Source organism: Lepidochelys kempii, chromosome 21 (assembly GCF_965140285.1).
Source record: "Lepidochelys kempii isolate rLepKem1 chromosome 21, rLepKem1.hap1, whole genome shotgun sequence".
Classification (NCBI taxonomy): domain Eukaryota; kingdom Metazoa; phylum Chordata; order Testudines; family Cheloniidae; genus Lepidochelys; species Lepidochelys kempii.
Genome location: NC_136400.1, coordinates 15,092,223 through 15,104,806, shown reverse-complemented (window position 1 = coordinate 15,104,806; position 12,584 = coordinate 15,092,223). Strand labels below are relative to the sequence as shown.

The following is a 12,584-nucleotide window of genomic DNA, read 5'->3' as shown; positions in this document are numbered from 1 at the left end:
CGGGTTGGCCCCTGGCCTTTTGCCACCAGGGTCCTGTGCTCCCCTCTGGGCCAACCCGCCTGCCAGAGGGGCAAGGGGTGGGCAAGGGGTGGCCCAGAGGGCAGTGTCATCAGGAATGTGCCGTACGGCACAGAGCTCCTCCCCTGTCACCTCCGGGCAGATGTAAACCCAGGTGGCAGGGGCTTCCCCCGACCCTCCCAACCTCACATCGGGACCTCCCTGCCCCGGCTTGCCCCCTGGCTGCCAGCGCCGCCAGACCAGCAGCGGAAAATCAAACCCAGGCAACCTCCTGGCTTCGAGGGGCCGCCAGCGCCCCGGCACTCACCGTGCGATGCCCCGGTCACCACCTCATCCTCACGCCGACTGGAGACGGCCGTTCATCATCGGTTCCCCCCGAAAGCTCCTCCCGGGGCTTCCCGTCTCGCTGCCAGACCCGCAGCATAGAAGCCGTGGGGAGGGAGCCCCACACGCCGCTCACGGCCTCTCAGCTCCAGCTGGTGACTAAGGAAACTGCCGGCTTTGGCTTCCACTTCACAATGGGAACAACAGCAGCATCCTGAACAAAGTGTCTGTCCCCCCGGGACCGTCGGCGGGGAGGGGGAGTCACGTGGGCCTGTGCCCCTCAGGCACGCGCCAGCTCTTTATGCTGCTGGCTGAGGGGAGGGTGCCAGGTGGCTGTTGTGACGCCACACACTCACACTCACACACTCACACACACACTCAGGATTTTTGATGCTGCTTGCTCGGTGCCAGCTTACCCCACACGTGGGTGTGGGCGGACGCGTCCGGTGCATTGCCAGACTCTCTCATTGCGGAGCTCTCCGCCAGCGCTCGCTAACCCTTTCCTTCCCAGGCCTGGCTCCTGAGAGAGCCATTGCAGATGCTGATCCTGCCAAGCCTTGCTCCCGGCTCTGTCCAGAGCAGGCAGGAAACCACCCCAGTTGTTCGCTTCCTTCAGTTAAGGGCGACCCCGCCAATTGTCTTTCAGCACAGGGTGTGTGGCCCGGGGCCTGGGGCCCGAGCGGCCAGGATGTCCTGGGTTCTGGGGCACTCTCTGAGAGGGAAGCGTGACCTCGTGCTTAGCGCAGGGCTCTGGGAGGGGAGTGTTTAGAAGAGGGGGGTGGGAAGCAGGACTCCTGGGTTCTGTTCCTGGCTCTGCCATTGACTCACTCAGTTGCCTTTGTCGAGTCACTTCTCCTGGTATTGCCAGCTGCAAACAGTAAAAAAAAAAAAAAAAAAATCAAGAGTTAAACAGCCCAGATAATCATGAGATTTGTTTGGAAAGATCACATCGTCTTTAGCAACTGCCTGCTGATTTTGCACTGCCCCATCCCCGTGCCTCTCCAACGTGCGTGCGACAGTCATGTGAACCTGACTTACCTCCCCACTGTGGGGGTGACAATCACAGCTTCACTGGCTCTCACAAATCCATCGGGAGAGGGGATTTTGTGTCCCCCCCCACTACAGGAGCACTCCCTAGTGAGCCCAATTGAGATCAGGACCCTAGTGTGTTTGGTGCTGAACGAACACAGAGCAGGAGAAAGGGCCTACCCCGGAGAGCTAACAGCCTACTGAAAACCTGGCAGTGGGCTTGGGACAAGGAAGCTGGAACTGAGACCCACCAAACTCATCCCATCTAGGAGCCTCCAAAGATCCATGAGTCAGAAACAGTTTTCGTCCCTGCAGCACTGGACGAGATTCACCCAAGTGCCCTGCATCCAAGGGCTCTGCAGCTCGCTAGTGATGCCCTGGGGCGACCAGTCCCCATCAGTGCCAAGACGACACCGATGCCTGTTTTATTAAATCCAGTCCTGCCCTTCTTGTAGCTGGCAGAGGTAGGGGTAACCCTCTCTGCTCTCTCAAACGGTCTCTCTCGTAGGCACTCCCTGTTCTTAAAGGGCCAGCTCCCAGTAACTGAACACCCACAGTAGAAATGCAGCTATAATGGAAATAGTGGCACCAGACCCCAATTCACTAGAAAATAATCTGCACCCTGGAACCATTGCAACGATGGCCCCCGGGCCCATATGCCAACCGGGCCTCAGGCTCAATTCAGGGGCACGTCTCGGTTTGTCTGTAACACGGTCGATTTGGAACGCTGCATGCGATTGGCTCCCGATTTCCAGGGCATGTTCGGGGCGCCGACGGGCAGAACCCTATCGATTCTGGCGCCCATCGGAAAATGCAAAACGCCGGATCCTCGCCAAAGTGGCCCCGGCAGGCGGAGCGATTGCTCTGATGCCCCCTGCTGCTCCCCTTCCTCTCGTCGCACGTACGGCTCCGCTTGCATATGCATCCCCGTGGGCACCATTGCCCACCCTTGAATTTCTCCCCCAGCGACGGGGTTTTTGGCCCCTCTGGCTGGCTGCTTTCCCCACTGCCCCACCCACCAAAGCAGAGCAGCCAATCAGAGCACTCCCCCCCCCCAGCTCCTCCAGGAGCCAACACAATTCTCACAATAGGCTGGTTTCTCTGCTCATCCCCCTCCCTCCCTGCAACATCCAGCCTGGGTGGGGGGCGGAGAAGACCCCCCCCCCCGCTGCCCTCCCAGGCTGGGAGAGGGGGGTGAAGAGCCCCAGGAGGAGCAGAGGTGAGGCTGGAAGAGGTGGGGGAAGAACAGACGGAGAGGCACCACTGATGGGGGGCTGAATTAACTGCTGGGCAGGGGGCCAGGGAGGTGTGGGGATGAGAGCTCCTCAACAGGACCCAGAGGTCACCTTACTGAATTTGGGAGTGATGGCAACACCAATTGTCATCCCTGCACACTCAAGGGGGGGGGGGTTCAAAAACCACAAGACAGACCCAACCCCCCAACATAATCTTTAAAAAAACCTCTCCTGATGTTTGGGCCACTCTCCTGATTTGGGGGGTCTGACGCCCGCGTTTTGAACCCCTGGGGTTGGCAATGCTGTGCGCATATCGCACACAGCCAGCTGCCGGCAGAAAACACGGAGGTTGCAAAGTCAAGCCCTGGGAAGCTAGGACGTGCCCGAATGAAATCTGTGCCGGTGCATTATGATACAGTCTTCAATGACGTCATCACGGACGCGTTTCCCCCCAGACCTGCCCTCATTCAGTGCAGAGGATGGACGCGGTGCTCGGGGAAAGCATCAAGCGGGCCAAGGAACCAGTTGTCTGTAGGGACCCCTTCTCTCCAACTTGATCCCCTCGCCCCAGATCCCACCCTCGGAGAGAGCAGTGACCATCTCCTCCCCTCCCTGCGAAGAGGACCCCCTCCGGGGTCAACAACGCCACTCCGGGAAGGGTTTGTCCCGCAGCACGCCCAGTCCCGAGCAGCCGGGGACCAAGCCCAGCTCTGAATGCCAATCTGCTCCGGGGCAGCTGGCAGATCTCTGCCTCTGTTAGTTGCCACACGGTCGATTTCCCAGAGCTCCTGCCATTGGAGTAGCTGGCCAGAGGGTTTGCCTGGACCAGGATCCCAGGCATACTGTTAGCCGCCCGGGACCATCCAGCTAGCAGCCCTGGACCTGCAGCATCGATAAGCCATGCTGGCCTCCAGCCTGTGCTGCCTGCTCCAGGTGGCCCCGGGGTCCCTGCTCAGCCGTACTCCCAAGACACATCCCAGATGGCTCAGCAGCTGCTGCAGGAGCTGGGGTACTCAGGCAATGGGGGAGGAACACTGCCCCAGCACGCAGGCCGGGAGACACACCTAGCGGTCGCTAGCCCAGATTGTAGGGCTCCCCGTGATGGGAAACTGGCCACCTCCAGGAGCAGGTCTCTGCCCAGCCCACAATCATTGCCATGACACTGGCTGGGCAAATCTCGCCTACCTGCCCAGACATGTCCTTGCTTTCTGTGCAAGACATAGTCAGATCTCCCCCCGGCCCTCCAGCCCTGCTGCTAACAGGGTAGGAGTTTCAAGGGGCAGCGGGACAGTGCTGGGGCAGGACAGAGTGGGCTTGGCAATGATGGCGGCAGTGATGGAGAAGCAGGAGGAAAATGGGGGGGAACCCAGGAAGCCCTGGAGAGAGTCCCCCATAAAGCACAGGCTTTGCCAGCAGGCTTCTGGGTTGGGAGTGGGGTGTGTGTATGGGGACGTGTTCGCATTTCGGAACGGGTGCATATGTATCTCTGTATGGGTGTGTTTAAATGTGTGTGCAGGTGTGTCTGTGTGCTCGCCTGAGCTGTGTGCTTGCATACATGTGAGTCTGCATATTTGTGTGTGTGCTTATACGTGCCTACGTCTCTGTGTGTGTCCCATGGCTCTGAGCATCCCCATTGCCATCAGCCAGGCCAGAGCGTGGGGCTGCGGGTGCTGGGTCTGGGCCTGCTGAGTCATGAAGCGATGGTGACTCATGGAAAGAGTGAGGCCAGTGCTGGGCCAGACAGCCCTTGGCAGGAGACGGGGGAGTGCCTGCCAGTGACCGCTCCTCCCTATCTGGCTATTAACCCCCGCCCCTCCTCTTCCAAGCCACCCCATGGAGCCCTGTCAGCCAGGGGAGCAAAGCCCCATGCTCCTGCCCAGTTGGCTGCAGGATTTGGGGGGATCTCAGTGGAGCTTCCCATCTCCCCCCAAAACCTCCCGCTCTGGGGAGGGATTTATAGGGCTGGCCTGAACCTGGGGGATCTGAGGGCTATCATCAGAGCCCTCATTCTGGGGTCACTCCAGCCAGGCAGCAGCAACCTTGACAAACAGATGCACAAAACTACCTGTGACAAAGTGGGAATGTTCTTAATGTTTTCTCTGAATACTGTGTGGGTGCCTCAGTTTCCCCCATGCAGTTCTTAAGTATCCAGGTTGTGGGATAAGGGGGTGTGACTGTGGCAGAGCCCTAGGGGGCCAGTGTGATGGTGTTTGCACAAAGAATGGCCGACACCCTGTCTCCTGGCAACTGATGGCCTCCTCTGCAAAGGTGCCAACTGAAGGTGTTGGAGAACAAACAGATCAGGTGGCCTCCTGGCCCAGAAAAGAGACAGAGGAGAGGAGGGGCTGGAGAGTTTCAGTTTGGAGCTGGCTGGGGAAATGGGGGGAGGCTCAGATGGGGCTCTGGCCTCCCTGCCCCCCAAGATCGACCTGACTGAAGGGTCCTGTTCTCTGTACCTACAAGCTCGGTTTTAGACCATGTTCCTGTCGTCTAATAAACCTTCTGTTTTACTGGCTGGCTGAGAGTCACATCTGACTGCGGAATTGGGGTGCAGGACCCACTGGCTTCCCCAGGAGCCCCGCCTGTGTGGACTCGCTGTGGGAAGCGCACGGTGTGGACGGGGATGCTGAATGCTCCGAGGCCAGCCCCAGGAAGGTCTAAGTTGTGTAAGCTTCTTGCCCTGAGGAGAGGAGGCTTCTCCAGAGTCCTGACTGGCTTCGTATAGAGTAGTTCCAGGGCATCGCCCAGTGACTCTGTGACAACACCCCTGCCAGGGGACCGGCTGAGCACCTGCACCCCAGAGACACAGCCGGCGTTCCGGGCATCGCTGGGCTTTGACATCCATTTCCCTCCTCTGGGAAAGCTTGTGACTGTGAAAATAAAACAGATGGGGGCCCTATGACAGGAGCCCCTATGCAAACTTCCAAAGACCCCCCCTCTCGGCCCCACCATCGCCCCTCCATCCTATGCCCCCGCTATTTTAGTCCTGAGCTTCCCTCCCACACAGCTCTGCTCCTGCACCTCCGTCCCCACTCACAGCATCCTGCTAATCTAGCCTTGTCCTCCCTGCACCAGCTCCCCTGATGCCCCTCAATCCTGACCTTTAACCTCCCTGCTATTCTTGCCCTGAGCTCCCCACCCACCCCAGCTCTGCTGACGCCCCTCAGTCCTGGCTGCAGCTCCCCCCACCACTACCTTCATCCTGATCCCCTTTGCTGGTACCCATGTGCCAATGGGAGCTGTGTGGCATGGCCAGCTGGCCATAGGGAGCTAGGGGCGGTACCCGCAAACTCATATCTAGTGTGTGACGCCACCCAGATTCTCTTTCCCCCAAGATTTCCAGGGGTCCAGGGCTGCAACCTGACCCCACCCAGCCATTGCTAGTCCGAATACCCTGGGCTCAGCCATTCTCCTGCCTTCCAGCTCCAGGGAAGGGCCTGAGTGACACCTTCCCATGCTCCATCTCTGAGCTCACATGTCACGGATCACCTGACAGCGTTTAAAGGAAGAGCTCTCCCCGTCATGCCTGCCCGCAGAGGCTCAGCGAAGGGGAAGTGGATGCCGGATATGGAAGCCCCGTCTTAGGGAGCGAGGCTGCACAGTGTCAGCCGAGGGACTGGCAACATCTCAGCGGGGCTATGTGCAGCCTCCCTTTTGCCCTGGGAAATGTCCTCAGATCCCCCGGGTCTTGCAAAAAGGAAGCCCTTAAAAGGCAAATCAAAAGCCCAGCACCCCTTGAAGGACCCTGTTTCCTCTTGGGAAGCTGAGACCCGTGGCAGTGCTCTGGAAGGCTATTCACATCCCGAGCGGGGCCCAGAGCTGACCTTTCACCCCCTGCACTGGAAGTACAATGGCCCCTTTGTGTGAAAGTGCCAGGCGCCCATATGGGCCCCTTTGTGCAACTCAAATGCTCGGACGTGGCGACCTGTGGCTCATCTGGCTTGCCCACCATCAAGCATGGCTGCTGCGGGGCCAGCGCTCAGAGAGTTAAAGCCCCCCGGAGCAGAACCCTGCAGATAGATCTAAAGGAGCCGAGTTTCCTGGGAACCCCAGGGGTGCAGCCAGAATCCGTCCTAAAGATTCCAGTCCAGGACTTACCTGCTTGTGTCACCCCACCGCCTGGTGCCCATGTGAGGCGGGCGGGGAGTGCTCTGTGCCCAGGCCCATGAGGGAGTGGCTGTTTGGGGTCGCCCCTCCCAGAGCTGTGCCAGGCCATGGGGCGAGCGGCTGAAAAGCCAGGTGAACCATTTAACAAACCGTTGGCATTTCCCACTTTGCATGGTTGGAACTGGGCCCATTTGTTGTTTCCCACCATTTCGTAATTGAATTGTTCACCAAAAGCTTTTAATTTTCACGTTCCCCAGACCCCGGTTTTCAGTAGGAAAACGAAACGGTGGGGTGGCAGCTTCGGGAAAGAGGGCAGGGCAGGGCAGTACCACACGCTGTGGGCAATTCCAATAAACGTCAGCAACTTTAGGGGCCAATTTTTTGAAAGAACAGCCCCCCTTTTCCCCCAGGAAAACCCCTTTTTGTGTGAACATCTCTGAGCAGCTGCAAATGGGGCATTCGGCAAACAGGGAGCTGCCCCATGGACTCTCTGCCGAGACCCCTGGCCCAGCCGCACGGCCCCTGGGCCCTCCCGGTGGACATGGACACTAGCACAGAGCTGGAGAGAGCCTGAAGATCTCAGCAGCCAGGTCGGGTCAGATGGGATCAGGCTCACAGGTGGGGATTTGATGTTTCACCCTCAGCACGACTCTCCTTTTGCTTCAGGGGCAGGGAAAGAGGGCAGAGTCCTTAATCCAGCCAGAACTGATGGGCATAGAGTGTGTGGGTTGAGGGAGGAGGGAAAGGTACTTGTCACCTCGCTCAGGCACAGGTAGGGGACCCAAGACAAAGACAGCTCAAGAAACTTAAAGCATACCAGGACATGGTTCTTCAGCATCAACTATGCCCTCTGCATAAGATATATTCCCTCCATGGAGACCCAAACACATCACAGGCACAGGTGAGTTCAGCCAAGTAAGCTCTGTGAAATAAGAAGGGACCATCACGCTGATTCTACAGATGGGGAAACTGAGGCATGGGGCAACGTAACTTGCCCAAGCCCAAGGTCCCACAGCAAGTCAATGCAAGAGCTGGGAAGAGACCCCCCAGGAGTCCTTATTCTCATTCCTTTGCTCTGGCCACTAGACCCACTCCCCTCCCAGAGCCGGGGTTTTACAGCCTGAGCAGGGTCAGATTGGCTAGTCAGTGTGATGGGGAAGTCATGGCTTTATAGCACTGACGGCCTGCTCCCTCCTCCCATTAGCTAGGGGTGAGCCCAGGCTCCTCCCAAGAAGCAGCTGCTCCCCCAGAGAAAGCAGGCGGCTGTCAAGAGGTGGGGTTGCAGCACCACCTGCTGGATGCCTCTGCCGCTGCAACAGCTGCATGACTGGCATAGCGTGGAAATAGGGACAGGAAAGAGCTGGGGAAACATGAGCTCGGTCTATGCTCAGTGCAGGAGCATCTCTGCAGGGACAGACTAGGAGGCTGCTATCTGAAACTGAGAGAGGCCAAGGGGGCTAGGATCAGCAGGCCCAGTGGGGTACGGATGAGGTCATCCTTGTAGCCGACCTGCCTGGCCCCCCATGGCTCTGTGCCTGAATTGGCCAGGAATGCGCTCACCCCATGTCACGGAGTCCCCGAGGGATGCTCTGGAACTGCTCCCTACGAAGCCAGGCAGGACTCTGGGGAAGTCTCCTCTCTGGGAGCAGCCTGCCTGCAGGACACACAGCTCACCCAGTTTCCACCTTCCTGGGTCTGACCTCGGAGCATTCAGCATCCTCTACCCCTCCGTGCGCTTCCCCCAGTGAGTCCGCTCAGGCGGGGTCCTGGGGAAGCCAGAGGGTCCTGCCCCCCAACTCCGCAGTCAGACGTGACTCTCAGCGAGCCAGTAAAACAGAGGTTTATTAGACGACAGGGACATGGTCTAACACAGAGCTTGCAGGTGCAGAGAACTGGACTCCTCAGCTGGGTCCATTTTGGGGAGCAGTGAGCCAGAAAACCACATCTGTACTTCACTCCATGTCCCAGCCAGCCCCAAACTGAAACTCCCTCCAGCCCCACCCCCCCGGGCTTTGTCCCTTTCCCAGGCCAGGAGGTCACCTCATTCCTTTGTTCTCCAACCCTTTAGCTCTCACCTTGCAGGGGGGAAGGGCCCAGGCCATCAGTTGCCAGGAAACAGGGTGTCGGCCATTCTCTGTGTCCAGATTCCTGCACACACCTGCCCTCTAGGGCTCTGCAACGATCATACACCCTTACTCCACCCCTTAGATACTTAAGAACTGCCTAGGGGAAACTGAGGCACCCCCACACTATTCAGAGGAAACATTAAGAACAGTCCCACTTCGTCACATCTCTCCCCCCTTCGAGACCGAACTGAGCGGGGTCACTTCAGCCGGTGACCTGGGGAAGTTCGAAGCCACCAATGTTTCCATGGATGCCCCAGCATCTCTCCCGTTCCTTGGTGGGAGTTGCACCAGGCCCTTCCAGTTTCACACCCTCCCTTAGGTCGGGGTGGTCGATAGCACTCGCATGCCGCATGTGGGAAGGTTTATGCGGCCCATGCCCTTTTGCCACCCCAAAACCCCCGGGGGTCAAACTGGGATTGGGTCTTCTCCAAGCGCTCCAGTCTGGAGGGCTGCAATTTGGGCTCTCTTGGTTAAGAGCCCTCATCTTGACCTGGGCCACATACTGTTCACTTACAGAACTAGCATGGAGACATCCCTTTCTCAACAACCTTGTCTCCCCAACAAGCTGGCCAAACACAGCCACTTGGTTATAGCACTGTTTAACTTTCTTAACAGCTTTCACTCCATCTGAGACCTTCTCAAAGCTGGATCTTTCAACAGGAAAGTCAGTGGCTTCATTCACAACAGAAAATTTCTGGCTGTTAGGAACTGAAACTTTCTTGATTAAATCACTTTCACACCCTTCAGTTGCAAAGTAAACTGCTTGCAAAGACTCCAGGAGGATTCCTTTCCCTAGGGCTTCTCTATGCAACAATTCACCCTTCACAGAAATTCTGCCCTTACCCTCTTCACCCAGGGCTTGCTCTAGAGGAACACTTTCCTGAGCAACAACAGACTCTTTCTGGGTCTCACTTACATCCAGAATTACCTCTGGCCCATCAGGCAGATTCCTACACAATCCCCTTTCAAGCAAACTCACAAACTTCCTAGATGAAAGGTTAGAAGCTTTCTCCTTCCCTTTGCCACACACAAGTTCAGGAATCTTTTCCTTCTTGCTACAGGTTTCCACACCCTCAGTAGGTAACACAATCAAATCACCTTTCTGCTCTCCTTGTGCCCTGGCTAGGATCTCACCCTGATTAGACAGAGTTGCTGCACCCTTTCCCAACCACACACTAGCAACAGGCAAAATATAAGCACCAGAATTGTCTGGGCTCTGGGATTTTGCATAGACACTAACTGGATGCAACTTAGTTACAGGGCCATTCTCCCGAGCAGACACAAACTTAGGACCCTTCCCTTCCTGGGCTTTAGCTGAATCCAGAACCAACTCTGAGACAACTGCACGACCCTCAACCGTCACAGGCTGAGAGGCCCCTTCTGTCTGCTCCACAGACAAAGAAGAGCCGGACACACTTTCTCCTTTCCCAGACACCCAGCTTGGGATCTCATTCCCCTTGTGCCAGCACACAAGACTGGTCACAGACAACTGCTTGAAGACCAGGGTAGCTCCCTCCATAGGCAAGTCAATACCCCTGACAGACACGGGCACGTTTCCTTCACTGTCCCAATTCTCCACCCAGCTAACAGGTAAGGTCCAGAGAATCTCATCTTCCACTCTCCTCGCCTTCCCACCCTGCTGACTAGACACAGCCATCAGCTCACAAGGCTGCCTAGGCTCAAACTTTCTTTACCAAGCACCTTGCCACTCCCCACAGATCCCCTGCCCTGCCTGTGTCTCCCCCGACTCAGCTGGGGTCTCAGCTCCCACTGTGCTCAGCGCTGCCCTTGCTGTCCCAGTGGGGGTAGGCAGCGAGCTCGCTGCTTTCCTCACTGCATCAGAGCCAGCGTGAGCCCCCACTCCGGTGTGCAAGGGGGCGGGGAGCATCTCTCTGTCCCACCCAGCCCCAGGGGTCTGGTTAGAGCCAGGCAGGTAGCCTAAGCCTAGCAGCTCCTCCCCAGTGCCAGCCAGGTCATCTGCCTTTTCACTGACCATTTCCCTCTCCACCGATTGGTTCCCTGGATTCAAATTCAAACCCTTGGACATTACAGGAGCAGGGCCTGGATCCTGTCCCAAAGAGACACAGTCACTCCCCAATAGGGTCTCACAATTGGTATCCTGGAGAACCCCAACGACCAGCCAGCCCGACCCCTCCTGTGTCTGCACAGGGATCTGGGCCATAGGCAGGGTGAGGGGCTTCATCCCTGGGGCAGCCCCTCACCACCCGGGGCCTGACAACAGTCTTCTCTGTCCCAGGATCTTGTCACCCCAGGAATGTCTCCCCATTGACCATCACCTTCTATGACGAAGTGGGACTGTTTTTTAATGTTTCCTCTGAATAGTGTGGGGGTGCCTCAGTTTAACTCCATCAGCCAAACGGGTGGACAGGCTCCCACTCCTGACCCCAACCTATATGTCTGTGTGGAGTTTCCTGGGGTCAGGCCCCTCGGACCTCCAGTGGGAGCGGAAGGTGTCACGGAGTCCCCGGGTGATGCTCTGGAACTGCTCCCTACGAAGCCAGGCAGGACTCTGGGGAAGTCTCCTCTCTGGGAGCAGCCTGTCTGCAGGACACAAAGCTCACACAACTTCCACCTTCCTGGGTCTGACCTCGGAGTATTCAGCATCCTCTGCCCCTCCATCCGCTTCCCACAGCGAGCCCGCCCAGGCAGGGTCCTGGGGAAGCCAGAGGGTCCTGCCCCCGCAACTCCACAGTCAGACGTGACTCTCAGCCAGCCAGTAAAACAGACGTTTATTAGATGACAGAAACATGGTCTAAAACAGAGCTTGTAGGTGGAGAGAACAGGACCCCTCAGCTGGGTCCATTTTGGGGGGCAGTGAGCCAGACAACCACGTCTGCACTTCACTCCATGTCCCCAGCCAGCCCCAAACTGACTGACTCTCCAGCCCCTCCTCCTCTGGGCTTTGTCCCTTTCCCAGGCCAGGAGGTCACCTGATTCCTTTGTTCTCCAACCCTTTAGCTCTCACCTTGCAGGGGGGAAGGGCCAGGCCATCAGTTGCCAGGAAACAGGGTGTCGGCCATTCTCTGTGTCCAGACCCCTGCACACACCTGCCCTCTAGGGCTCTGCAATGATCATACACCCTTACCCCACCACCTAGATACTTAAGAACTGCATAGGGGAAACTGAGGCACCCCCACACTATTCAGAGGAAACATTAAGAACAGTCCCGCTTCGTCACACCCCACATCAGCGACTGGGCCTCGAGTTGCAGAAGGGACTCGGCACCCATCTGTGGAGAACTCCACTGTCTTCCCCCACTGAGAACAACAGGGAGAACAGCAGGAGGGAGCCTGCTGCAGGGGGGGTGGGGGTTAGTTTCAGTTTGGTGCTGGGTGGAGGAACACAGGGAATCCCAGGGCTGGGGTCTAAGCTCGCTGCTCCCCCAGAAGGACTTGACTGAGGGGTCCTGGTTGTACCCACAAGCTCTGTTTGAGACTGTGTTCTTGTTGTCCAATAAACCTTCTGTTTTACTGGCTGCCTAAGAGTCTCCATGAAGGCGAGGTGGGATAAAGGATGGGGGTTCCCCAGGGAGGGGAGACCCAGCTCTGTGGGGGTACTGCCGGGGGAGCACCCTGGCGTGAAAGGGGCACCAGGGTCCAGGAGGGACTCGGGGCCCAGCGACAAGCAGGACACTGGCCTGCAGAGGGCACTCTGGAGGCTGGAAATGCTAATTCCCTGGACGACCAGCAGGAGGTGCTGCAGGGGTGAGACCTGTCCCATTACA

At 57.7% G+C, this 12,584-nt stretch overlaps 1 protein-coding gene across 1 annotated transcript in view; it reads right to left on the bottom strand.

Moving 5' to 3' along the window:
• NAV1 (neuron navigator 1) overlaps positions 1-547 on the bottom strand; it is a 294,663-nt gene extending 294,116 nt beyond the window's left edge. Inside the window, exon 1 of the mRNA XM_073319526.2 lies at positions 326-547. The gene's annotated coding sequence lies outside the window, so the exon portion shown is untranslated. The remainder of the gene's footprint in view (positions 1-325) is intronic.
• Positions 548-12,584: the final 12,037 nt, after the last annotated feature.